Below are 24,789 nucleotides of genomic sequence, written 5' to 3' on the forward strand. Positions count from 1 at the left end.
CCAAATCCTGAATGAAGTGGGTTCAACATTGAGATGGGAAAGTCGGTCGTAGTGAATATAGTCAACTCTTTTGAAGAGTGTTTCTCCAAAGGGAAGGAAAGGAAAGTGCAACATCCAAGGAGGAAAGCAGGGTGAGAGAGCTGGACATGTGCATGCTGATGGGGAAGATAGAGTAGAGAGATAAACTGTAATGGTGCACACGGGAGCAGAGATTGCAGCAATATCCTAGACCAGGCAAAAGTCATGGAATCTCCTGTGGAAACAGATGGGCTTCCGTTAGGAGCATATGCCACTCATTTATGATAAGATCAGAGAGGAAATCCCATGGGAGCATGGCTGTGGGTAGGTGATCAGATGTAATAATAGAAGCACATGAAATGTCTTTTCTAGTCACTTTATGTGCTCGGTAAACCAGGAAAGAAAGACCTCAGCTGTGCAAGGAGAATGGAGAAGGTTCATGAGGTTTTAGAAGAGAGGGGATGATAAATCATCTTCCAAAAAAGCAGGACCTGAATGGTTAAGAGATTTCTAATAAGAATTCCAGGAAGCATTAAAATACGAAATTGTATAGATTTTTATGTAAAAATGCAACAATGTAACTTTTAAGTTATAAAATAGCAAATACTAAAACCATTTATTGTGTTCTGAGAATATTTGATGAACCAGATAAATGTGGCCACCGTCTTCAAGGAGTTTACAAAACTCCTCCTCCTCTGAGGTAGTCTTCTTGGGAAGCTAAATAATTAATTTTCTTACTTTACTATTGAGAAAACCAGATTTTGATTCATCTTTTAGTTATGTATTTAGAATATACAAATACAAAAACTTTACAAAGAAATTTAGTGTCAGATATATTTCATTTTAAAGAACATAATTCTCATATCATTGCAAACTAAACTATTGATCTATTATTTATTTCCTATCTGTCTTCTGGATTTTAAGAGCAAAAACATTTCAACGTCATTCAATCCTCAGGCCCTGGAATGGTGCTGGCACTTGGTAGGAGCTCAGTAACTGTTTGCTAAACACATTAAGGAATGGCAGTACCATGGTAAATCAGGATCTACTACCTGAAGAAACAGCTGAGGAGAAAAAAGAATCCAACATATTTCCCATTTTATAACCCACACTGTTTTGTCAAAGTAGAGACTTAATAAAAGTTGGATAAATTTGATTAACCTATCCAAAATATTTTGATTATAAGACATATGTAGCCCGAGAATATCAGAGGAGTACAATATAATGAAACTTTTACAGAGTTTTGCTAGATATTGTTTAAAAAGATTAAGAATAGTTCTCAGTTCACTGAATTTCAGTCTTCAGCAAATAAGGAAAATGTCATTAATTATTAATGGAAGCCTTTTCACTTATTAATCTGTGAATTATATGTATAGAGATGAATTGATTGTTAATAACAAAAATGAGATATGAAAGACAGCACACCCAACCATCAAGTTTGCTGAACAAAGCAAAGTTCTTACCTCCCCCTGGGAATAAACTTCTTTAGGAAAAATGAATTAAATTTTGTTAAGAATGGAGAATAATCGGACATGGATGAGGAAGTTTTGACATTGACACATATTCCTCTATAAATACTGAGATTTATTCTGCGTATTATTCAATACATATTTGTTAAAAATGGAGTGAAATGATCTTATATCAGCGAGCTAGGGAGCATAATGTGGCAAAGGTGATAAATTGAATGATTGATTGTTCTTATTTTAATGTCTCACACATTTACTGATACCGAAAAAAATGGTTTATTTCTTTAGGCTCATTAATTATAAACTTAGGAGTCATTTAGGGATTTAAAAAAAGAAAAACAACTTGCAAGTTAATCTTGTCAGTTTTTGAATAAGTTACTAAAAAAGCTAGAGAACGAGTGAGTTATGGAATCAAATATTTTGTTTCTCATGTAGACTTCAAAATGAAAGTGTACTCATTTATCTATTCAATACAAGCTGATGTACTAATTTTAAATTATAAAAACATGGAAAACATGCATAACTTATATTGAATTAAACAATAAAAGTAGATATAGTTTGTACTATCAAAAGTCAAACTTTTAAATAACCGTGCTGGGTGGTTTAACGGCTTTTTAAAATTTGTAAACACGATGAATTCTATTGCATTGATTGCTTAGTAAAAAATCATGCAAATATAATTTAGTTTGTCTTGGTGCTAATTCATATAATAACTTGGATTAATCATACAATTCTCTGTAGATGGTACCTCTCCTTGAAATGGTAAAAAGACAACTGGTAAGTTTATTAAAATTATTTCCCTCTTTCTAGTGGTAGTCTCAATAAGTTATTGCTATTCATTGAGTATAAATAGAGTTTCATATGTTTCAAGAATGAGTTCTGGTGGTGGCTCACATCGTCCAGCTCCCATAACTGTGCTAGTTAGGGTACTCTGGTCTTCCTTAGTCTATTTCTAGAAGTGTGATTCCTCAAGGATGGGTTATGTTTCTAAGATGTGTTTCTAACATGAAGTATGTTTCTAAGAAATCACCATCCTTCTCCCACATGAGCAGAGACACTCTTCAAGGAGAATGTGACCTTTGTATAACTTCTTGCTATTGAAGTTTCCTATTCAACTTATTCCCAAGAGCTGCGTCAGCTCTCCCACCCTCTTTAAAAAGAAGCTTTGTGCTCTATGCATAAACATAAGCAATAAAATGCAGGTGTCTTCCCTGGTCAGCATGCACCTCAGTAAGAGGATAAAGGAAGCTGGTTACCTGAATCCATTTCCTCTCTCAAAATCACCCATAAGATGACTAACTCCATCTTTCTATAGGAATAGGAACGGGAAGGGGCAACAATTGCTACAATAATGGGGCTTTGATGTCCATGTAAGAAACCATCAGCCTGGACCTTAGCCAGTGTGGCTCAGTTGGTTGAGAGTCTTCTGGGTCCCATTCCCAGTCAGGACACCTGCCCAGGTTGGGGGGTCAATCCCCAGTAGGGGGCATGCAGGAGGCCACTTCCCCAATAATGACAACAACTCTCCTTTATTATTTTCTAGGAAATACTACTAGATAACACAGATTTTGTCAGCCCAATATTTAAAATAGATTGCAACAGTGCAATGGCCATATCTATTCTACATTCACGCTGTATTTGAGGCTAGAATTTTCTGTTTTTCCATCCCAAATTATTCCAAGTCCTTTGTTCAAAATTACCTATTAGAGAATCTGATGGGATCAAATGACAATATCAAGATTGACTGACATCCATCTTCCAATAAAGATATGACCTAACTTGAACACAAATCGCTTCCTACTATCAGTTATCTCAAAATGAAATTATGTACAGAGCCAAAAATAAATAAATATGTGCAATTTTCTGGTCAATCTAAAAAAGAAACTCTTAAAATGAATTAAAATCCCCTCTCACTATATCTTGTATTATTATTTTTTCCCCCTGGAAACAGGTTACACATTTCTATGTTCCTTCAAAAAAAGACAAAACAAAGTAGGGAGAAAGAATGAGTAGAGGAGGAAGAGATGAAAATGTAAGAGAAAAGGAAGAAAAGCATGTTCAGAGTTCTCATTCTGCAGAAAGGTAAATGTAGTCACACCAGTCGAGGACACAGCATCAAGAGTAAATTTCTAAGAGTTATTTTGAACGTCAATACTCCGGCCCCAGCAAATGTCGGAATAGGGAGTAATGATCCCCCTCTCATTGCTCCTACTATTCTTCAGCAGATCTAAAGGTCTGCTTTTTCTATTATCAAGTTTTCTTTCTACACCCTGAGTCTAAAACATTTCCACAAATGCTGCTTTCTCCTGACAGCAGGGTGTTTGTATTGATGACAGGCAATCCTACTGGCAAAATACTTTGATTTATAATTTGGACAACTCCAGTTATTTGCTCTCCAAATAAATGCTTGACCTCATTCAGTCATATTTGGGGGTCTTCAATATCTGGATATCCCTAAACATCTATCAACCTAATTCTGTCTGTTCTTTCAACTTGGGTCTTGCTCTCACAACATTTGTTGGGACACCCTCTTGATGTATAAATGTGCTCATTGTTTAGATTATTGCAAAAACCGCTTGTTTAATTTCCCTGTTGAATGGTCCTATACCTTTTTCTTTAAATATATGTCTCCGGCCCTACTGGGGTATTCTAAAGTAAGAAATGTGTTGCCTTTTATTTCTGGTCCTGTCAAAACTTTTCTGCTTTTGTTCTCCCGAGTGCGGTGATCTTATCTAAGAGATATTCTTCTCTAAACCCCAAATCTAGCCCAAGTCTGGATTCACCTATTACTATCTGCCTGTCTTCCCCTCATTCATATCATCAACCTTTTATCTTGCCTTAGATTTTTTATTTAATGAGATTTCCAGGCTCTTTTTCTTGAGAAAATGGTTAATACCTGTATCTCTCCCTATAATAATGAATTTATCATGAAACTCATTTGACAATAATTCGAGCATTTTACAATGGTACCCCTAGTCTTTCCCTATTACATTCATGCAAATAGTATACAAGCTGTTATTGTAATTATAACAATCTTCAAGGAGGCAGTTTCCTGTTAGCTCTCAGTATGTACTCTACCTGTAACTTTGAGATGGCATTTCTGAACAGTTTTCTGAGTCTTAGCTCTGCCCAAGAGAATTATTTCAGTCTGATTTCTGTGATCTTCACTATAGTCTTTCATTAGATTTTTCAAGTCCTAATCAGTTTTTCTAAACTGTTCATCAATAAAAAACATCCCCTCCTTGCCCAGCCAAAACCTTAAAAGTAGTTAAATCTTGGTATAATGGGTCCTAAGTACATTTCTTATATCCCTTTTGTTTGAATTATGGCTTCTAAAACCTTGGATTTCTTTGAAGTACATACCTTTTCTCTTTTAGCTTGGTTCTCTGAGAACTGTTTCTGCCATTTTCTAAGATAGACTTTTCTTAAAATACCATCTTACATTCATCTAAAACATTCTTCAATTTATCTCCCAGTTCCTATGCCCCAACACTGTTTTCACACCAGACTGATAATCAAGAATTACTGCAGGTATACTTTAAGAAAAATAAATAAAATCATAATAATGATGATAATAATAATGACAATAGAAGAGGTTGTACAAGCATTTCTGATGAGCTCCCCTTTAACTCTACACATGTCAAGACTATATATTCAAACCCATTAGGGGCATTCGTTTCCATTTGTCTGTTCATTCATAAAATCTATCATATTTTTGTAGAAAAGGCTGTTCATTTAAATTTTCAATATTCATTAGCATAATCATCAACCAATAAGGAGTATAATGTTAAGAGTATGTTAATACAAAAAACAAACAGTTTTCTGATTGGTCTTGCCTTAGCCCTAGTAAAAGATAGTAATTAAAATATCAAAGGTTCATAAAATATATCTGAGTGACTTACAGACCTGGCTGAGAAACAAAACACAGGTTACTCAGTGAAGAGAAGTTTAAGTATTAACAAGGATTCAGGAAAACCATTAAGATAAGCTACCGTGTGCCCTGGCTTCTTCAAGTTTTTTTCCACATGTAGCTTTAGACTTCACCATTCTTCTTAAGACTCACTTCTTAGTATATCAGATGTGGGGTATGAGGACATAGTTCTAAAAACAAAGGCCTCATCACTGAAGGGAGCAGCATCCATGACTATAAACCTTATAATATAGAGAAATTGCCAACGTCCAACAGAGGGGAGAGAGAAAGCTGGTGGACCACACTTGCTCCATCTCCTCTCCCTGAACTCACTGCAAAGGTAAGCTCCCCCTATGCCTCATAGAGAAGGAGTTATGGAGGGACCAGAGAATGGCCCAGAGTATTATGCTAGTGGGGTTTTCTGCTATATAAATGGAAATATCATGGTGGGAGTGGGGTGGAGGAAATAGCTCTCCTAAAATGTACTAGCACACTTAGACACTCTTCAAGGAAAGGCTTTTGACCAATAAAAAGCATTTTCACATTAAACTCCAGGTGGCTGAAATCATACATCCCTTGGTCAGAAATGTTAGCAGTGCTGAACAGAAAGTAAGTCTGAATCATGGCACCTAAGAGAATCTCACCTGCGCCTGCCCGGTGATACCAAGAGAGTTCCAACGCACTGGAAGCCTCAACACGCAGGGGCCTCAAGACTACCTGTCTCCTGTCTCCGTACACCTGTAGCTATATCCTGGTCGATCCCAAAGCCCTGATGAATCAGTATAGTCCTGGAAGTGAAGGGAAAATACAATCTTGCAAGCTATTGGAGAACTAATGAACATTCACCAAAGATCTGCAGAAAAATGCAAAACCTGAGTAAGGGTTGGAGGAAAGTAGTGAGGAGGAGTCACAACCATGTAAACACTCCTACAAATGTAGTAGCATTTCATCGAGGAGCTTTATCCTGAGGGAATCCCATCATGATCTTGGAAGCAACTGTGGACTCTCAGACAGTTGCCATTCACTTTGTATTATTTCTTATCACAGAATTACAATGCTTGAGGTAAACAGAGAGAAGGGGTAACTACCCAGGTGAGCTGCTTCTTTGGACAGAAGTAGAGTCTTTGGCTGAGAATAATTTTACAACAATGCAGTTTCTGCATGGGACTGACATCTAGTCACTTATAGAAAAAAATCTTTGAAATTGTATTTTTTGGAAACAGACTTTATACAAAACAACACATAATAAGATGATAGTGTACTTTTTTCTTTTTTCTTTTTTTTTTGATCCAGTCAAATACTTGGCATTAAGCAGTGTGGGGAAAGTAGAAAAAAAAGAAAAAAGAAAAAATCCTACCCTAAGCTTTTTTTGTAATTATCTAAAATTATCTAGATTAAGCTTGAATATATCTACTGTACCTCATTAAGCACACTGTTCCACTGCCTGCCCTTTCTGTCTGAAAATGTTCTCTCATTTTCAAATTGAATTTCTCCCCCATTAACTTACTGCTTAGGTATATTTTAATGGCTTTCCTTTCAACGTAAGCCCACTTGTTTTGGCTGTGAAATTATCTCATTTCATTGTATAAAGCCCAACTTCATTTCTAATTTTCAGTAATTGTGTCCATTTCTAGGTGAAAAATGTAAGCCTAAACAAAGAGCCTCTTAAAACTGGCCTGTCATTTTCAATTCTTTCTCATCCAGACACTGGTTGTTAATTTACCCTACATAATGTGTGTTCTCTGTCTGCAATGCACTGTTATAACGACTACAGTGAAGCATGTGTTCTTTGCTGTGTGATAGGGAGCCGACAGCCTCACACAGCTCAAGGCAGTGCAGGTGGGGAGTCTTCAGGTAACTCATCACCTTGCCTTCTGAGTAAAAGTCTAAGGACAGCCGCAATCCTATCTTTATTTTTCTGTTAACTAGAAATTCACTGATTGGAAGCTTTGGCATATAGAAACTCAGAAGAAAAAATACATTGAATTTCAATCCTCAATATATATCCTTTTACACATTCATACACATGTTAAAACACACAGACGCACATTTGCATGCTTGCTTACTCATCTACACACATGAGGAACAATCACATATATTACAATACTATGTAAAACACCCCATATAAAAACACATACACATACACACAGTGTCTTTTACAATTTATTTGGGAAATAATAGGAGATTCCAAAATGGCAGCAGAGTGAATAGAAGCTACACAGACCATTTCCCAGGACCAAACTGGAATTGCAACTAAAATAAAGACAAATAATCCTTGGGGAAAAAGCAACAGAAAAGCAGCTGGAGAGGACCCATATAAGCAGGGACAGGAAAATAGGACACTGAATCGAGCATGGTAGGACCTGCAGAGGTGAAAGAGGGCAGGCTGGGAGCCCACAGACAGAAGCTGTTTTAGCTGTTAGCAGCTCCCTTGGGGTTAGGATCCCAAGCCAGCTCCACAGCACAGAGGACAAGGACAGAGCACTAAATTACCCACAGCTACTCACCTTGGGCTTCGGCAGAGGGAGGGCAGACTAGACTGGAACTGTGTGGAGACTTGGGAGCTTGGAGAGCTGGAAGGGCATTGGGAATTTGGTGCTGAATAATTCCCTCATAGGACAGTAGCCATCTTACTCAAAGAGCCTCTTCCCAGAGCTCCAGGGAGAAGCAATAGCCTCTCCCTCAGAAATTTAACACCACCCAGCTGGGACAGTGAAATGCAAATTGAGGCTCAATAACAGCCAGCATCTGCCCCACCCTCTGGAAATCCTCTTACCCTGAACACCTGAGGGAATTTTTCATTCAGTTGAGGGCTACAACTCAAAGATTATCAAGTAACTGAGACTAATAGCCTCCAGGCAAAAAGCTGGAGGATAACTGAATCTTTCCTAGGCTTGCAAATCTACACAGAGAAATAAGACTTGACAGTAATGTTTAATGTGGGTCCTCCCACACTCATCCAAACCCAGTAGAGGAAGCCACAAACAGCAGAACACCAATACCCAAAGGGAAAATTTGGCAGGCTCCAAAACCCCCTGAGATAGCCAAAATGGTGAAACAAAGAAACACATTCCAAATGAAAGAACAAGAGAACTCTACTGAAGATGAGATAAATGAAATGCAGTTAAGCAAGTTATCAGAGGTAGAGTTCAGAGCTATGATAATAAGGAAGTTCAAAAGTATGAGTAAAGAGCTCAGCACCATGAGTAAAGATATAGAAATACTGAAAACCAACCAATTGGAAATGAAGAATGACATAGCAGAAATAAAGAACACATTGGAAGGAATAACCAGCAGAGTAGAAGAAGCTGAGGACCTGATCAGTGAATTAGAAAACAGGGTAGAAAAAGAATCACCCAAAAAGAAAAAAAAAGAAAAAAGAAAAAACAGGAAGACAGCTTAAAAGAACTGTGGGACAACTGGGAACATAATGACATTTGCATCATAGGAGTTCCATAAAAAGAAAAAAATGAGCAAGGGTTAAAGAATATATTTGAAGAAATAGTGATAGAAAACTTTACTAACTTGGTGAAGAAAAAAGGCATTCAAGTTCAAGAAGCACAGAGAGCCCCAAGTAAGAAGAACCCAAGTAAGCCCACACCTAGACACATACTAATTAAAATGCCAAAAATAAAAGACAAAGAGAGAATCCTAAAAGCAGCAAGAGATAAGCAACAGGTTACCTACAAAGAAAACCCCACAAGGCTCTCAGCTGACTTCTCAACAGAAACACTACAGGCCAGAAGCGAATGGCATGAGGTAATCAAAGTCATGAAAAACAAGGATCTGAATCCAAGACTACTCTACCCAGCAAGGCTATCATTCAAAATAGGTCAAATAAAGAGCTTCCCAGACAAAAAAAGGCTAAGGGAATACATTAGCATCAAACCAGCAAAGCAAGAAATGTTAAAAGGACTGCTATAATTAGTAGAAGAAATAGAAAGAAAAATATAACCAAACTAAACAAAAATGGCAATAAATAAGTACATATCAATATTCACCTTAAATGTGAATAGATTGATTGCTCCCATAAAAGACACAAAGTAGCTGATTGGATAAGAAAGCATGACTCATCTAAATGTTGTTTACAAGAGACCCACCTTACAACAAACGACTCACATAGGTTGAAAGTGGAGGGATGGAAAAATATCTTCCAAGCCAACAGAAAGGGAAAAAATAGCTGGGGTAGCAATACTCATATTTGATAAAATAGATTTCAAAATGAAGGCCATAACTAGAGACAAAGAAGGCCACTACATAATATTGAAAGGATCTATCCAACAGGAAGATATAGCCTTGGTAAACATATATGCACCCAATATAGGAGCACCAAAAATTATAAAAAATCTTCTGGAGGATTTCAAAGAAGAAATCGACAGCAATACAACATAGCAGGGGACTTCAACACCCCACTGACATCACTGAATAGATTCTCTAGACAAAAAGTTAACAAGGAAATAGAGACTCCAAATGATGCACTAGATCAAATGGATTTAATAGATATCTATGGAACTACAGCCCCAAACTACAATATCCACATTCTTCTCAAGTGCACATGGGACACTCTCAAAGATAGACTACATGTTAGGACACAAACTAAGTCTCTACAAGTTCAAGAAGATTGAAATCATATCAAGCATCTTCTCAGATCACAATAACATAAAATTAGAAATCAATTACAACAAAAACACACAAAGACATATGAACACATGGAGGCTAAATACCATGTTATTAAAAAACAAATGGATTATCAAAGAGATCAAGGAGGAAATTTTAAAATTCCTGAAAACCAATGAAAATGAACACACAACAACACAAAATGTATGAGACGCAGTGAAAACCATCTTGAGCAGGAAGTTCGTAGCACTACCTCAAGGAACAAGAAAAATTTCTAATTGACTATCTAATCTCAGAACTTAAAGAACTAGAAAGCAAACAAAAAGAAAACTCCAGAGCAAGTAGAAGGAAAGAAATAGTAAAGATCAGAGCAGAAATAAACAACATAGAGACAAAAAAAAAAAAAAATGAAACAAAGAGATAAACAAGATTTTCAAAAAGATAAACAAGGTTTATGGACCCTTAGCTAGACTCACCAAGAAACAAAGAGAGAGGACCCAAATAAACAAAATCAGAAATGAAAGAGGAGAAGTCACAACTGACACCAAGAAATATAACAGATCATTAACAAATACTGTGAACAATTATATGGCAACAAATTGGACAATCTAAACAAAATGGACAAATTTCTAGAAGCACATAGTCTCTCTTGCACTGGTTCATTAGTTAGAGTGTCAGCCTGTGGACCAGAGAGTTCTGGGTTCGGTTCCCGCTAAGGGCATGTACGTCAGTTGCAGTTTGTTCCCGGCCCTGGTTGGGGTCATGTGGGTGGCAGCTGGTTGATTTATCTCTCACATCGATGTTTCTCTCTCTCTCTCTTTTCCCCTCTCTCTCTCCCACTCTATCTGAAGATAAATGCAAAGGTGCCCTTGAGTGAGGATAAAAAAAAAAGAAAGAAAAGAAAGAAACACATAGTCACCCAAAACTGAACCTGGAAGAGACAGAAAATTTAACAGACAAATAACAACTTAAAAAATTGAAGATGTAATCAAGACTCTCCCAGCAAACAAAAACCCAGGCCCAGAAACAACCATCAAAATGGAAAGGGAACCCACTATTTGGAAGAGCATAATTGCCAATGATACATCAGATAAAAATATAGAGAGTGCTCATACAACTCAACAAAAGGAAGACAAAGAACCCAATTAAAAAATGGGCAGAGGACCTAAATAGACACCTCCCCAAACAGGACATACAAATGATCAAGAGATACATGAAGAAACGCTCAACATCACTATTTATCAGAGAGATGCAAATTAAAACAACAATGAGATATCACCTCATACCTGTCAGAATGGCTGCCATCAACAAATCATCAAGTGCTGGTGAGGGTGTGGAGAAAAGGGGACTCTAGTACACTGCTGGTGGGAATGCAGACTGGTACAGCCACTAGGGAAAACAATGTGGTGTTTCCTCAAAAAATTAAAAATTGATCTGCCATTTGACCCAGTAATCCCACTTCTAGGAATATATCCTAAGAAGCCTGAAACACCAATCAGAAAAAGTATATATACCCCTATGTTCACAGCAGCACTCTTTATGATAGTTAAGATCTGGAAACAGCCCAAGTGTCCATCAGTAGACGAATGGATAAAAAGCTGTGGTAAATATACACAATGGAATACTATGCAGCTGTAAGAAAGAGAGATCTCTTATCTTTTGAGACAACATAGAGGAACTTGGAGAGTATTATGCTAAGTGAAATAAGCCAATCAGAGAAAGACAAATACCACATGATCTCACTTATTTGTGGGATATAATGAACAAAATAAGCTGATAAACAAAATAGACCCAGAGACATAGAAAGGAGTACGGTTCAGACTGATAGACCTCAGAGGAGGGGGTCGGGGGGATAGATGATATAAACCGAAGAACTTATATGCATGTATGCATAAAAAATGGACATAAACAACAATGCTGGGGGCCTGGGGGGAAGGATGGGAAGGAAGGAATCTGGGGGGGGGGGAGAGAAACATCTGTAACAAAATAAATTAATAAAAATTAAAAAAATAATAATAAATAAAAGTAAAATGTTAGAGACAAAAATAAATAAATAAAACTTATTTGGAAATGACTTGCCAATACTTGTCAATATGTGATTTGTGTGAATTAGTCAATGGGAGTGAGAGGGTGAGTGGTCCTCAGGGTATTTCCACCATCTCTGCTTGAAAGTGACACATTTTATTACCCAGCACCCTCCACGTAGCCTCAGATCACTGAAGAGAGGTTGGGAATACAGTTCCTCTAAGTCAGGGCAGGAAAGGCGAATTAGATACTGACTCTGCTACAGTTTGTTCTTCTAGTTCTGATATATTAAAGTTTAATCTCCCTGCAAAATTCATACCCCCTGGCCACGGAAGATTCCCCAGACAACAGATCTAAAGATTAGGAGTTGTGTCGTAATAGTCCCTCCATCAGACCTGGGAGCGCCTCGCCTTGGACTGGAAACCTATTGGCTGGGACGGACAGCTCTTCCCGTGCACACTTCGTGTAGCTGGTGGAAAAGAGCTGGAAGGAGCAACAAGCATCCTCGTTCTGGAAGGAGACAAATGAGACAGCGTAGCCGTTAACGGTCCTTAGCAATCCTGAAGTCCCACAGGGTACTCCTTGTGTGAGCCACCTGTCTCGAGGGTGGGGAATATTCCTCGATGCGGCCCTAACGCTGCGCTCCTGGGAGAGGGTCCCTTCATCGCGGTTTCTCAGCCCATCACCTGCAGTCGAGGCCTGGGAGCCCGAGGGGCATCTTGACACGACTGCTAGGATTTAGTGGACACTTTCCATGGGGTGGAAATGAGGCTACGCAACTGTGTACATTTAATCCTTGCAATGGCCTTTTGAAACGGCGTCATAATTACTTCTGTTTAAATTGCCTAGTGTTCCAGAGCTCGTCAGTAAGGGAACGTGCACTGAAAGTCTGCTCTGTGGCCCTGGCCAGTTAGCTCAGTGGTTAGAGCGTCGGCCCACGAACCGGAGAGTCCTGGGTTTGGTTCCCGTAAGGGCACGTACCTCGGCTGCAGTTTGTCCCCTTCCCTGGTTGGGATTGTGTGGGTGGCAGCCACTCGATGTGTCTCTCACATCGATGTTTCTCTCTCTCTCTTCCTCCCTCTCTCCCTCCCGCTCTACCTGAGGATAAATGCAAAAATATTCTCGGGTGAGGATATAAAAAAATTTTTTTAAAAAAGAAAGTCTTCTCTGTTACCAGCCTGTGATAATCCCTTTGCTTCCATGGTCTTTATGCTCCTCAGTTAAAGGACTGTTTCAGGAAGTTTGAGCGGTAATTCCTGGGTAGCTGAACATAATCACTATTTTTGACATATGCAAAGGTCATGTTTAAGTTTCAGAGGATCATAGGCTTTTTCAGTCTAGACCCCATCTTTCTTTAGCAACACAATACTCTATATGTATATAGTCATCCCTTGGTCTCTCCCAGGAACCTTCTCCCCTGCAGATACCAAATTCTCAGATGCTCACATCCATAATATAAAATAATGCAGTGTTCGCATCTAACATACCTTCCTCCTCCTATAAACTTTAAATCATCTTTACATCACTCATAATACCTAGCACAATGCAAATACTGTATAAACAGTCATTACACTGTATTGTTTAGGAAATAATGGCAAGAAAAAGAACAACTGTCCGTGTTCCGTACAGACAACGACCATAGGCTGAGTATATAGGACATGTCAGCAGCAATGTAAGGTCCCCCGCAAGTGTTTCACTCATACCTGGGCTATAAAACTGAAACTCATAGACACAGTATCAAACCTTTAAAAAAGTATATTGTACTTTCCTTTCAAGTAGAGAGGTACCATCTTGTAATAACAACAAGTACACATCTTAATTACCTAGAGCACCTCTGGAGAAATCTGGGACAGTTTTCCAAGAAGAAAAGAAATGTCCTTCTATTCTGATGGTGTAAGCGCTCCAGGGGGGTACGGATGGGCCCTCTACCTGTCTTGAACAAGTGGAGCTGTTAAATGCATTCTGTGGGCCTGAACTTTTGGTAAGAAATGTATATATATTTGATCAATTATTCCTTACAAGAATATTTTTAAATAGGCATTTTAATAACTCCACTTTAGAGACAAAGAGTGTAGGACTAGACAGCTGAATTGAGTAGGCACATGGGGTAGGTAACAGACAGAGGCAGAACGGGAACCCACGTCCGTGTCTCTGAGACACACGTGTGTGACTACTGGGCAGAGGGCTGCTTAGGGAAGAGAGTCTCGCGGCCTCAGACGACGCCGTGTCACGGCAGAGGAGGCCACCGAGGATGTCACTCACTCTAAGTAATCTGCTCTCACATACATTCCTTTAGCCATGAGGATAATAAAATACCTTTATGATAAAATATTATAAAAATGATGAACATGTCGGTTTATTTACTACACTTTTTCCTGTTTTTATGCTGACTTATTACTGAGTTTTCCCCGCTATGTACAGAATTGTGCTTCAAGTTAGAGCAGGGCCATGAGGATGCAGGAGGCATAGGAGGTCAGGGGGTGGGATATCAGGAGCTTGGGGGGCACCTGATAGGGATCGGGTAATGGAAGGGCAGGGGGTATCGGGGGCCACGGATGAAACATATAGGCAAAGAAGACTAGACAAGATCATTGCCCTCAGAGACCTTGCTGCTTGATCGGAGAAATAGAATGGATACGGAAACATGAGAGCCTGCACCTGAGTCCAGGTGTTTTCGCTAAAAGCCCAGCTGATGGTTAGAACAGGATGCTGCTCAAGAAAGAAGGTCATTGCTGTGCATAATGAGCTGATGAGGCAAGAGAGTGATCAGAGCAAACCAATGGACACAGGCATTAGGCTGGGGAGGCAGGAAGGGGTGAGGGCAGAGAGGACGGGGTTAATGGGGGGAGGGGGGCATCTGTAGTACTTTCAACAATAAAAAAAAGTGTCATGTCAGTATGGTGAAGCGGGTAGAACATGGAATTCATCATCAGATGTGAACCAATTCCTTCCTGTTGGTATTCACATGACTTTGGCTAAGTCATTTCATTGTTTTTAGGCTTAATTGTTACCTGAAAAGTGGGGATACTTATAACTATGTCTGAAACTTGGTGGACTATTTGATGACATAATGTATACAACACCTTGGAACCTTTCTTGGAACGATGTAGGCATCACTGCATAGTCTTCCTCATCCTTGTCTCATGGCTGGGATAATCACTTTCTTTCTGCCGATCAATTTCTTCGTTCGAGAAACATTTATCGAATTCTTATTACATAGTCACTCTTCCGGTTGCTGAGGGTTGATTGAGTGGTGAACAGACTGCTCTCTGCTTTCTTGGATGTGATATGCTTGTGGGAGTTCATAAAACATGTAAACAAGTAACTAAATAATTATGCATGTTTATTTCAAATGTTGATGCATTTGACGAGGTAATTAAAAGTGTGATGTCCAACTGCTATGCTGTGCACCTGAAACGGATACAAAATAATATTGATTGGAAACTGTGATTTACAAAATTAAAATGTAAGAAGAACAAACAAGTAGAATGATGTGAACAGGGTCCAGCGGGTGGGGTGGGGGTATAGTCAGGGGGAGCTGACGACAGTGTGACGGAGTGAAACTGGACATTTTTTCCAGTGGGGAGAACATGTGTAAAGACAAACATGTGATGGCTGAGACGCAACTTGTGGTGGAACTATGGAGTGGCCAGAGCTCAGTGAGCACCAGCGAGAATGGCAGAGAAGCTGGCAAGACGGCACGGAATGGGCCCCATAGGTCCTCCTAAAACTAGTAAAGAGTCTGGGTTTATTCTCAGGTGCGGCTCTGACTATGACCCTGGGCCATGCACAGAACACTTCAAACACTAACTCCAGCTCTCCCCAAGCAGCCCTGGACCCTTTTCCTGCTTGACCAAATATGATCATGAGCTGATTCACATTTTTCTCATTTCTTCCAGGCCATTGATCCACGTGGCCTGGTCCAACCGTGCTGAATTTTCAGCCCGCTGAACAAACCCCTTTATAGCCTCTCTGTCCTTTGGGTGATTTCCCAGGCGTTTTTCCATTTGGTTCCTAGTCCTGCCTTTGTTACTGTGTCATCATTTTAAAAACGGAGAGGATATGTTTCCGCCGAAGTGGCCCGATCTCGTTTGCACTCGACTGGACCCCAAAGCGTACTGTCTGGGTGCTGGCCGAGGAATGGGGCAGAGAAGCCAAGGAATCCATCTCCCTTTCAATGTTCAGATCTTTTGCCGCTTGCCTGGTTTTGTTTTCTCTTCTGACAGTGCATCTGACTATGAATCTCCCTTCTTTCTCTGGAGGCAACCCCTTTCTGCTTTTACCGCTCACATTTGCCTTTGATGGTCTCTGGGCATGTGTGTAAGGTCGAAGCTGCTCTGTTCTGTGCTCAGTGATCATGCCTGTATTTTAACTTCGTTATTTCATTTTGTCCTGTGTGTGTGTGTGTGTGTGTGTTTTTTTTCTTTTTTTTCCGGCTGATTGTTCAGCTCTCTTTTCTTAGAGATTCTTTGAGTTAGAGCCTCACAATAGTATTTTTTAAATAAACGGTTTGGCCTCCACAACATTTAGTGTGTCAGAGGGCATCTTATTGCTGGTGTTCTGAACAATAAATACTACCCCACAGAAGCTCGATACTTCTTCGCAGGTTTTGTAGTTTTATTCGTGGTTGGTATAAGCTCCTGAAACCAGGTTCTGTGCTCAGGCCCCCAAACAGCTGCTCATCTGTCTCTGTTGACGTGCAGGAATCTAAGAAGCTTGCTCGGACACGTTTCTTCAGGACATTGAAGAGCATTTCCTAACTGTTACTGCTCCTTTACTTCCCAGACACCGCTGCATGCTGATGGTGGGGACAGGATGGCCACAGGTGGCATGCTGATGGGAGACAGCTTTCTAGGTCAGCATCGGGAATGTCTACACATTGTATGGCATCCTTTGTTATTTCCTCGTTTTGTTTTGAATTGTTTTAGGACGCCTCCCTTTCCTTATTGGCTGAGTGAGTATATCTTCAGTTTTTTATACTGAGTTTTGCAACAATTTTTATATATCCGTTTTGCCTAAATTGTTTGCAGTTTTCAGTCTTTAATACACTTCTCGGTGACATAAAGTTTACTTCTTTAGACAAACACCCACCGTGGCTTTGGATGTGTTTCCTTCAAAGCTGACTCTAAGCTGGCTGATGTTGTTCAGTGGTTGAGCATCATCCCAGGCACCAAGAGGTCGCTGGTTCGATTCCCAGTCAGGGTACATGCCCAGGCTGTGGGTCTGATCCCCAGTGGGGGGCATGCAGGAGGCAGCCAATCGATGTCCTCTCTCATAGAGATTTCTCTCTCTCTAAAATCAATAAAGGTAAAAAAAAAAACAAGTTGACTCCAGATTTCAAATAAATGTTTAAAGTTTGTCATAAAATATATCATAATTATTTCTCCAGGTATTTCTAAAATTTGCTGATTGAAGAATGGTATTGATACAAGTATAGATAGACAATATATTTAAATGCATGTATTTTGATCATTGTAAAAACAATGTCACCATATAAACTCATTAGAAATTAAACAAAGGGAACCATTCTACTTTAATGTAAGCACATTATTGTAATGAAAGCGCTGCTTGCATTTCAGATTATATAGGTTCTGTTTTTGAGGAGCTTATGTGGCTCCCGCACTCCCAGAACTCGCTAGATGCTGGGACTACGACGAGGAAATGGAACAGTCTCTGAGGTCACAACAGGTCCCAGTGGAGAAGGCAGTGTCCTACAAGCCTCCAAAGAGAGCATTTCAGAATAAAATGTCAGGCTCCAGGACAGAACGATTAAGTGTTCTTGGAAAGGGACAGAGAAAAAATCTCAGGAAAAGTATTCCTGGCTTTTATATTAAAGGATAAGTCGGGCTAACTCAATACAGGAAGGATAGGAAGGTCATTCTAGGCAAAAGAAACGCATCCATCTAGACACATGCCACAGCTTTGTCTGGGGTGCCGTGAGTGACGGACTCCTGTAGTAATATAACCTGAGTGACGCTAGGTATAGAAATAAAAATTCTGGTCAATTTCAAATTTATTTGTGCATCATGTTTTGTATATGCACTTAATCAAGGAATATGCACATATAGAACTGCATTAATTTTATACACATGTGTGTATACATATGTGTAGTGTACTGCATTTAATATAGTCATATGACTACACATGTGTATATATATACGTATGTGTATATGTATGTATGTATATCATATTGCATATGACATAAACTATATGGCTACAGGCATGTATATATACATATGCCTGTATGTATATATAGTGTATTGCATATAATATAAAGTCATATGGCCACGCTTTATTTTATTTAACAATAATTGTTAAATAGTACATATTATTAATGTAACTTGTTAAGTATTATTCAATATTAAATGATTAACTATTATAAAATAAAAATAAAATAATATGTCCACTGCTCAAATTAATATAATTAATCCTAGTTTTTGCTTTAGTTTTGTTTTGTTTTTGTCCTGTACCCTGGGTTATTCCCTTAGACTATGCTCCTAAGCTTGGATATACTCTGACACAATATGAAACACTTTATGACTCTTAATATATATTGGAAATCACTTAATAAATGAGCTTTGCCCAGTGTAACCTGCCACGTATGGTGCAAGTTTGGATGTAAACATTTTCCACCGCCCACTGTTCACACTGGGATTTCCCTCCCCTTAAGTTTTACTAATTTATTTGGCAGAACATTCCTAAGTCTTTAGCATCATCAGATCCTTGTGGTTCAATAAGAATTATTCTCATGCCTTAATGATGTTATGAGGATTAATTTAAGTAATGAATGAAAATTGCTTAGCATACTGGCACATAGAAGTGTACGATAAATTAGAGCTATCATATTATTATTATCCCCAACTAATAAAGACGATCTTGTTCTATTTTTCCTCTTTCTGGATCTACTGGAGAATTAATAACTTAATGAATACTTAATTCTCGTGTTAGAAAGCATTTTTACTTTGTACTGATGACTGACTACCCGCTCACAAAGCCCATAACTATGACAAGGTGCAACAAGTGATATCATCATTTCACATCTCCCCAAAATATCAGTGCACGTGGACTCTTTAGGTTTAATGCAAGTTAGTCAAATTCCTAAGGTTCAAGTTAAGAAAAATAAATAAATCAGGGAGTCCAACGGACTCACCATATTTTAGCCAGGAAAAATGACTCTCACCGCTATTTCTTATATCCAGAGCTTCTCTTGTATGGAAAGGATCCAAAAGTGCAAGTGAAATGTCCTGAATATAAGTTTTGTTGAAAAAAAAGAATAATGGGAGTGTGTGTGGGAATAAATATGTAGTTCCCAGATATTAAGAAATAAAACTCCAAGTACCACTGTATAATCTTCATGCTGCCACAAAACAAAACAATGAAATTAAAAAATAATTCAAAATGTATGTGGTGTCAGTTATGGCTCGTTCTGTTTCCTTTCCTGAGTAGATAAATCTCTCTTTTTTTAAAGTCATGTTTATTGAAATATATTTTAAATATAGTAAAGTGCACCCTTTTTAGCCATTTCTCTCAAAGCATTTGTTTATTTAACTTATCAAATTTATAGCCATAATGTTGTTCATAATGTTCCTTTATACTTTTAATGCCTGTAGGTTCTGAGGTGAGGTTCCCTGTTCTATTCTTGATATTGATAATTTGTGTCTTCTCTATTTTTAATCAGGCTGGCCAGGGTTCGATCAATTTTATTATTGATCTCTAAAAAAAAAAGCTTTGGTTTTATTAATTGTTTCTATTTCTTTTATGTTTTCAGTTCACTGATTTTTTGCTCATTTCCTATTTTTTAATTTAATTTAATTCTATTTTATTGCTTTGAATATAATTTGCTCTTCTTTTCCTAGTCTCCAGCTTGCGTTGAATCTCCAAAGACTGTTTGAGGCATTTCTTTTTATTCCCCCCTAATGCTACATAAATATATTTTGGTACTACATAAGCTGTGTCACCTAGATGTTGGCTTGAGTTTTCACTGTCATTTAATTAAAAATCTTTCTTCAATTTTCCTTTTGTTGTATTCTTTCACACAGGGTTTATTCAGAAGTGTGTTTTGAAATTTCCAAATATTTGAGAATATGCCAATTATTTGCTATTGATTTCTCATTTCACTCATCGTTGTCTGAGAACATATGTTGTGCAATTTTATTCAAATGGTCTATATTGGTGAATAGTATGTACACTTGGAAAAAAAAAAGTGTTTTCTGTTGTTAGGTTTCTACCTTCTGTCCTAAAAATGTCATTAGATACATTTGTTGATAAAGTTGCTCAGGCCTTATATTTGCTTCCTGACTTTCACTTAGTTTATTCTATGAGTTACTGAGACATATCCAACTAAAATTGTGAATTTTACAACAGTCACTTTTAATATGCCATGTGTAGTGGTACTGATTCTTAATATCTAATAAAGTTGAGAATTTTTAAAAATTTATTTAAAGCCACACCATTAGCCAAAATGTGTCTGCTGATGCTTGAATTCAAAGTAATTTAGGCTTTAGTCAAAATAAAAGGCACCAGACACTTTTCACTGAGCAGCACATAATAGCAACTACGAATGTGTTCATGCATAATTTAGCCATAGACATATTTTGGTATTTGGGGAACTATCACTATGTAAGAAACTTTCTAAATATCACTAACCAAATGGCAAGACATAATTCTTCTGACATTAAGATCTTGGGTGATGATTTTTAGAAAATTTTTATTTAATGGCTCAATTGCATCAGCTGTAAATGGGAGAAGATTAGCCTAAATGAGATTTTAAGAATCTGTCTTTTCTGTGACATTAATCTCATCATCAAATCAGCATATTTATTTTATTTACAGTTTGTTTAATTAAATATGCGTTTTGAGAATCTATCACATTTTTTTTCTATAAGGTAACTTACTAAATTGAGTCTTCCTTTGTCAATTGTAAAATAAGACAGTAACCATAATCCTACCTGTATATTTGGAAGTTATAATAAATTAGATGAATAGAATATTCATTGTGAGCACTTTTAACCACTTGCTAGAATTGTAGCTAATTATTATCAGTCAAGAATTGTACACAGCCAAGTTCATATTATAATGATTATTATCAAGAAAAAACACCAGCATGCTAGTCAAAGGTGTTACTTTCTTCTAAACCACAAAATAAATGAATAAATAAATAAATAGCAATTTGCCCCTCAAACTTAATTGTACCTGACTATCACTTTGTATAAGTTTTGAATAATCTTACATTGTTTCTAACTCAACATTTCATAATCTTTCCTTCCCTAGGCAGCTAATTATATCAGTGACTGAACTCTTTAATTCCTACTGAGGCAATCAGGAATTTCTATTTCTTCTCAACGAGTTTCCTCACATGGTTGCACAGTTCCTTTTCCTCGAATCTTGAAGAAACAAGATAGGATGAATGTAACGGGTTACTTTTAGAGCCACCAATGAGACTGATTTCCCGAGACTTTGGCCAACTGGTATCCCTCGAATTGAAGTTGGTTTGATTGCTCAAAAATGAGCTAGTCAATGTCCTAATGTGGTTTTTGATTAATCCACTTCAATGATTCCGAATTTATGCCATCTACTTTAAAAAGAAATTTAACTTGTGAAGCATGAATTCTTATTTTTCATCCAGAGAGGATTAGTGGAGAGAAAATTAAGTTCCCTCATCTAAGTAAGTACCTCAGGGAACTATTCACCTATCAATGTATGGGAGAGTTTCAGCCTGTAACTTACCCAATTCCATTAGCATTAATGGGAGTTTTGTGTGAAATCCTGTGTGAATCATTGCTGTAGGAGGTCTGTAAGAGTTTGTTGATTACTTTTATTTTGTAATGGCTCTATTCTCCATTTTCAATTTTTAAATCATTAGGCTTGTAATAGATGCTACATTCTGGAAAGAATCAAACTTGGACTTTTGAAGGTAATTAAATCAAGGTAGCATCACACAGAATCATTCACCTTTTCGAAGGCTGGATGTTTGCTGCGTGTTAGGTCTCCAGACTGTTTGCTGGCTTCCTGGCTATAGCGTGTGGACTCAAAGTTGAATATTTAGCTTTCACCTCATTATGTTATGTTTCATTGGTGTGGACTCATTTATGAACATTCTGACGGCGGGCAGCTGTGCTCCCTGATGGTTGGGCCATACACTCTGCACCCACGCGGATGATCCTTGGAGCAGCCTGCCCGCCCCTTTCCTTGGCTTCATAACTCCCAGCGACTACTACATAGTGTAAGAAGAGAATTCGTTTCTAAGCCTGGACAATTTTGAAAACAAAGAGCGGTTGGTGATGGATGTGGAGGCTGATGCACATGTACCAATACCAATTAAGGGGTGCTGGGGGCCTCAGTGACCTGGGCTCCTCTTGGGGCGTGGGTAGCCTGTGTGGCTGGACAGAAGGTGGACAGAGAAGCCCAGCCCAATACTCATCATGATCCCCTCTGCCTCAGGTCCTGGGGTTTTCACCTGCAGGAGCCTTGTTTTCAGGATCCAGGGCAACTGAGAACCCCCGAGACCAGGCCTATGAGCGCACTTGGGGAATTCAGAGGAAGAGGGGCTTCCGACTACAAGACAATTCAGAGAAGTACCTGAGGCGTGACAAAGAAACCACCAGACATCTGATAGTAGTTCTTTTTCCTTGATAAAAATCCAGGCTCGGGGTGCAGTAAGAGAAATGTGTTGTGGACGAAGCAGTAGCGTGATCCACAAGGACACCGTCGCACACGGGTGTCCGTGGCGGTGGGCAGGAGCGCGCTGGCCGGAGCTGGACTCGGTCTCTGGTGAGCTCACCCGCCGTCTGACGCTGTGTCTCAGTTCATAAGATCACCGCCTTAGCGCAGAAGGACTGCCCCAGGAAAGGAGGGAGTGTGCTGGTTACTGTACACCAAGCAGAGCAGCGTGCCAACGGATCATCTGAAGAAGATCCTGAAATTGTCTTAGCTGACTCTGGGTAGTTTATGAAATGAAATGATTCCTCCCCTCCCAGCGAATTGCAATCAGTGTTGGCCCCCTCTGAGAATTGGTTTCCTGGAGATAACGAGTATGATAAAGGGGAAAAGTCTCTCTAATAAAGCAACACTAGAAAACTCAACAGAACTATCTGAGGACTTGGATGTTCCCGATTGTTACCAAAAAAAAAAAAAAAAAACAATTACAATGAATGCTTCCCTAAAACCCTATGTTGAGGAAAATAAAAATCACACAAGCATCCCAGTCCCAAGAAAGTGACCATTAATCTCAGCCACCAAATTCTACTAGCCTTTGTATAGCAGCCAAGAAGATGTCCACAAGTTTGAGTGGGAAGAAACACAAGTCCAAGGAGAAATATGGAATCCAGTTTGCCCATTCATGTCATTGATCCTTCTGTGATTGGCCAAGGTTGACTTTAAAATAGCTCTAGCATAGATGGCAACATAGGACAGGTTGTGGCAAGTTTTAAATGTGCCAAGAAGCCTTTAAAAAGGTATGCAAGATGAGTAAGTTCTAGAGATCTGGTGTACAACATAGTACACCTCATTAAAAATACACTACTGTACACCTAACAGTATGTTGAGGAGAGATCTCATGTTAAGTGTTCTTAACACACACACACACACACTCACACACACACACACACACACGAATGCAAGAAAATTTTTGGAGGTAATAGATATGTTTAATACCTTGATCGTGGTGATGATAACATGAATGTATGTTTATGTCCAAACAAATGTTTACATTAAATATGCAACTTTTTATATACCAAGTATACCTCAATAAAGCTTTTAAAAAGGCAGAAGTAAGCCTTACCCATTGGGAAAATCACCAATAAATGATCGTGCTAACGTTTCCTCTAGTGGACCTGCTCATAAACATAAAGTTATATATTTCTAACAAGATACCCCTAAAATTTTAGACAAGCAGAAAATATATTTTAATGTTTTACACATATCAAAACAAGAAAGTATCTCAGGCCATGTACATTTTTTTCTCTTTAGTCTAATTTACCTACTTTGGAGAGGAGGACTAAATATTTGCTTCTTAGAAAATGTAACTGTTGTTTATATTTTATATTCAGGTTTTAATATGACTTGAACTGGATATACTTGTCCTCCCTTACTCCTATCCCTCAGATTTTAAATCTTTTCCACGTGCTCTTAAATGAGAAGTATCTGATTTTTATTTAATATAAGTAGGGCATTTAAATGTAACTTATTTAATACTTTTCATGTAAGAAGAAAAAGTTTGTGTGAAAGACTTAATATTAAAATTTTAGATACTCTTTAATCTTCTGATTCTTACTTTCTCTGCTCTTTCACAGATGCTTAAAATACTCTTTCCAGATATAAAAATAAACTGGTAATCATTTTAGTGCTATGTAAGTAAAAATGCAATTTTTATAACCCAGCCACCATGGTAAGAGAAGTCTTTGAGAATAGCCATCATTTATCCACGAGACAAAACTCTTGATGGCTCTATAATAAAATATAAAGTTGTCTTTGTGGGTCCAACTTGTATGCCAGGCCCTTTTCAACCCTTGATTTCAAAAGGTCATGGTATCTATTGTTTTTCTAAATTTGAAACACAATTATAAGAGATTTTCAAATGCCTTTTTGAGGTGGGTTCCATGGTTGCTGGAAGATTTCAGACATTTGCTTAAGGCTAGTTCTAGAAACCAGTGAACTCAGAAAGATGAATTCAAAAATTTGATAATGTAAAATGTTCATTTTAAAACAAGTCAGAAAGGCCGTAACTTCTTTCTAAATTATCCAGAAATTATGCAT

The 24,789-nt window shown here is 38.3% G+C and overlaps 1 pseudogene; it reads left to right on the plus strand.

The window, feature by feature from the left end:
• The window catches only part of LOC118631115, a 51,509-nt pseudogene extending 28,100 nt beyond the window's left edge, over positions 1-23,409 (plus strand).
• Positions 23,410-24,789: the final 1,380 nt, after the last annotated feature.

This window comes from Molossus molossus, unplaced genomic scaffold (assembly GCF_014108415.1).
Source record: "Molossus molossus isolate mMolMol1 unplaced genomic scaffold, mMolMol1.p scaffold_m16_p_15, whole genome shotgun sequence".
In the NCBI taxonomy this organism is placed as follows: domain Eukaryota; kingdom Metazoa; phylum Chordata; class Mammalia; order Chiroptera; family Molossidae; genus Molossus; species Molossus molossus.